The following is a 4,338-nucleotide window of genomic DNA, read 5'->3' as shown; positions in this document are numbered from 1 at the left end:
CCCAGCTCTCCCAGCCTGGCTCCAGAGCAGAGGGGCTGCAGCCCTTGGAGCATCTCCGTGGCCTCCTCTGGACTGGCTCCAGATGTGCTGGATAATTCCAGAGTGTTTAATTTATATTCTCACAAGCAGCTGTATGGTCTCACAGAGCCGGGACGGGGAGGACCCTTCCCCACCCAGCTGACCCTCAGTGTGCCCCATTTTGACATCCATAACCTCAGTGACTCACGTTTTTTCGTCCTCTCAGAAAACAACATTTGCAGCTTCACTTTCTTCCAAGCAGATTTTAAGAAGCTGCTGTCTAGGAGTTCCTGAGTGTGCTTTCCCTGATTAACACACCAGCTCTGGGGTTTGTGTGTAAGCCCAGGCGCAGAGCAGCCGTGGCTCCTCACCAGGCCGAGCCAAGGGCGCCGAGCAGGTTAATACCAGCCCTGCAATAAAAACACAAAGCAATTTAAAACCTTCTCTTCAGGTTTTTCTCCTTTTGTTTACCTTCCTGTAGACTTCAGAATAGCCAAAAATGAATAATACAGATATTACTATGCCGTTATGGATTTCTCATATGTGATGGACAGTCACCCAATTGTGAAACTTCTCGCTCAGGAGGTGGATCCAGGCAGAGCACGTTCCGGCTGCTGAGAAGAGCAGCTCCACATCCAAAGCCTATCAGCAAGTATTTAATTACCATCCCTCTGGAAGCAATACAAGTGCTGCCTATATTGAAGTGAAACAAGGCTTCTATTCCAGCAAGGCCTAAATATCCGCTAGACCATCACCTACCTAATACAGAATAAATTGAATTACTCAGGCCAGACACAATGTGGAGACACTTCAGGAGAAAATAAGATGCCTTAAAGTGAGCTGTAAAGGAAAATAAAATGACCATGGATGGCTGTAAATTACTCAGTGGAAGCCTGAACCTGTCAGAGCTGCATGTTCATAAAGCAGGAGGGAGCAGAATGGGACCCTGTGGCTGCTCCCAGCACGTGAACATCTCCCAGTCCTTCCCACCATGGCTGGCCCAGCTGTCCGGAGCCAGCCCCTGCTTCCAGGAAACACTTTGTCATCTTGTCTCAATGCTGCTGGAGGCAGGCACAAGCTCCACATTCAGCTGCCTCCAAGGACTACATTCACCTCTTTGTGTTTGGGTTTCTGTGCTGACATCAGGGAAAAACAATGTCACTCTGTTATCTGGCAGCTCCTCGGCATTCCTTGGTGGGATTAACTCATTCCTGGTACCTCACGCCTTTGGGGAGGCCTCCCCTGGCCCTGGGGATGGGTTTTCTTTAGTCTGCTCAAGTTTCTGCGTTTTTCGTCAATCCTCGTCAGATGCTCACGTAAACTCACTCCGTATTTCCCACAGCAACTTCTCTCCACCCTCATGGAGTTCTCTAGTCCAGCCTGACGAGGCTCCCCGGACTGCATGGGAACAGGGATCACAGGGATTCTGAACAGACAGATAGGCATGTCTGTGTTTCCTTCTGCTACATCTGCCTACCGCTGCACTTGTCCCCAGGACTGAATGTTTGCACTCGAAATTCCTTCTTAAAATCAACACTGCCATTCAGAAGAATAGAGCAGCAAAGCCTGGTGGTGTAACACAAACACGTGAGGAGGAACCATGCCGTGGATCCAGCCCAGCCGTGGGCGTTCCCTGCCCACGCAATGACAGACCTGCAGGTCTCTGCTCCCAGGTACATAAATACCATATAAATACCACAGAAACACTACATAAGTATGCCACTTACCAAAGCATTTAAAATAATTAATGTATTAGAAGAAAAAAAAACGAGGACAGAGTTGTGATTTGCAGAGAAACGACGAAGACTGTAAATGTTACATTTATTGGAATCACAGAATTGTTAAGGTTGGAAAAGACCTTGGAGATCATCAAGTCCAAATGTCAACCCAGCACCACCATGTTCTCCACTAAAAGGCGTCCTCAAGTCTCATATGCACACATTTTTTGAAACATATCTACTACTGGCATTAATCAGGGAATACAGTGCTCAGAATAATCTTTAGGAAGCTCTGCACATACGTTACACCAAGTTGGAATGAAGTTACCATCTTAAATGCTCCAAGTGCAAATGTCTTTTTCTCATGGATTTTTACATCTTTGATTTTTATTGACTCCACTTCCTTGTTTGTTGTGGAGAAATTGAGGAATAAAGCAAGGAAGGCTTTCGGCAGTTCCCAGTCATGAAGGAGACCTGCAGAGCCAAGTGTTTGACTGGGTTTTGGTGTGAGAACTAAAACATGCCAAAAATACAGGTTACAGATGAGCCCATAGTAAACAATTAGGAAAGTTGGAGTTAAAAAAGGAGATAAAAAGGCAGAAAACATGATTAAAGTACTGAGCTGGGGGATTCATTAGGATTGCAGACAGATAAGTAAATTAGAGCCCTGCAGAAATTATTTGACTGGCAAATTAATTACACAATATTACGGTGGCTTTCCCAGCCAAATTTAGCCCTCGGGAAGCAGGTAGGACTCTGCCTGACTTAATAAAAGGAGCCTTGACTGGTCTTCAGCTTAATCAGAGATGAAAATTAACATTTCAGGATTTGAGGCAAATAGGAGGTTTCTGGAAAGCTCTGTCACTGTAACAATTACACAGGTTACACTGACAATAGGGCTGTGCAGGCAGTGGGATGCTCCTGCTTTTTCACAGGCCTTTAATTCACCGACCTGCTCAGGAAGCCAAGGCAGGAGGTGATTTGGAAACCCACATGGAACCTCATTAGGACAGATCATTCAATGGGACACTTCAGATTTGCTTAGAGAAGACCTGATTAAAATATTGTACCCCAACCCTGCAAAAGTACAATACTACTTTATTATTATTATTATTATTATTATTATTATTATTATTATTATTATTATTATTATTATTATTATTATTATTATTATTACTACTACTACTACTGTTGTGGTTTATGGTTTATTTTATTTTTATTATCATAATTATTTCCTAAAGTGTTGACTTATTCCCTGAACCTCATTCCCCATTTGCAGCTCAGACTCTGCCCCCAGCAAGCAGAAACTTCATAGAAAGAGAATTATTTATTTTTCAGTTTTCTTGCTAAGTATCACATTTTTTAGGTAGAGATGTTAGGAACTTGCTTTTGGAACAAATGTGGTTTGTTGTTCCTGGAAAAACTTTGGAAATATATATATATATATCTCCCAACTGAAACATGTCACCTTCCCTGATAAGCACCGGATGACACTCTCATTATCCAGGCTGAACCATGGCATCATTTCAAATATCAAGACCTCAATACCTTTACAAGGATTAAAAAAGACCTTTGCTGGTCTGTCCTGCCCCAGACATGGGGGTGGCCGTGGTGGCCACCCCGAGCTGGCAGCACTCGCCCAGCCGGGCCCAGTGAGCGCCGCTGGGGCTGGGAACCAGCAGCAATAAATGCATTTCCATCTCATTACCAACGTGTCAATAGGGGCCATTCCTGGAGGATTGTCTGCTGGAAGGGTGGGCTCGTTTCATCAGGACCTGACTGATATCAGAATTGACTGGGTTTTCCGATGATGTCTTGTACTGGAATGTTGTGAGCTGGAAACTAATATATTTCTTCTTGCTCATCACATCAATATGGCCTAATTTTGTTGGCTTTTGTATTGAACAATCTGCTGAATGTACAATCCAGTTTTGATTTCTCTCTTCATGAAGCCTCTTATTATTAAAGCTCCCTCATCCAAAAAATCATAGATTTCTATTTACTACTAATATTAATGGGATTCAGTTTTTGTCTCAGATTTAATCTAGTTTTTCCATATTGAAGAACCAGATCCCATTTAGTTATAACTGAATAAAAACCTGTTTTTCCTCCGTTCAGCAACAAAGGCTGAACTTTCGTTGGGTAGTTTTATAGAATATCACTCCTCTCAAAGCAGTGTTTATTACTTACCGTGCTTCAAATGTTGCAAGGAAAACTATATTATTTATTGTGCATCATTAATTGCCTTTTTCTCCATAGTTATCCAGTTGTCTGGTTATGGTGAGTCCATATTTGTGTGCTGCTGGGTGTGTGCCTGTGCTGTGCTTGTGCTCAATTCCAGCTGGAAGATAAGGAGTGCTGAGGGAGGGAAGGAGAGGATGAAGTTCAGACACCCTCCTCCTGGTTGTAGAATTATGGAATGCCGGACCGATTTGAGTGGGAAGGGACCTTAAAGATCATCCAGCTCCACCCCCTGCCATGGGCAGGGACACCTCCCACCAGCCCAGGTTGCTCCAAGCCCCATCCAACCTGGCCTTGGACACTTCCAGGGATCCAGGGGCAGCCACAGCTTCTCTGCCCAACCTGTGCCAGGGCCTCCCCA

The sequence above is a fragment of the Lepidothrix coronata genome, unplaced genomic scaffold, assembly GCF_001604755.1.
Source record: "Lepidothrix coronata isolate B3197 unplaced genomic scaffold, Lepidothrix_coronata-1.0 Scaffold105, whole genome shotgun sequence".
NCBI classification, from domain to species: domain Eukaryota; kingdom Metazoa; phylum Chordata; class Aves; order Passeriformes; family Pipridae; genus Lepidothrix; species Lepidothrix coronata.
Note: the sequence above shows the minus strand (reverse complement) of the source record.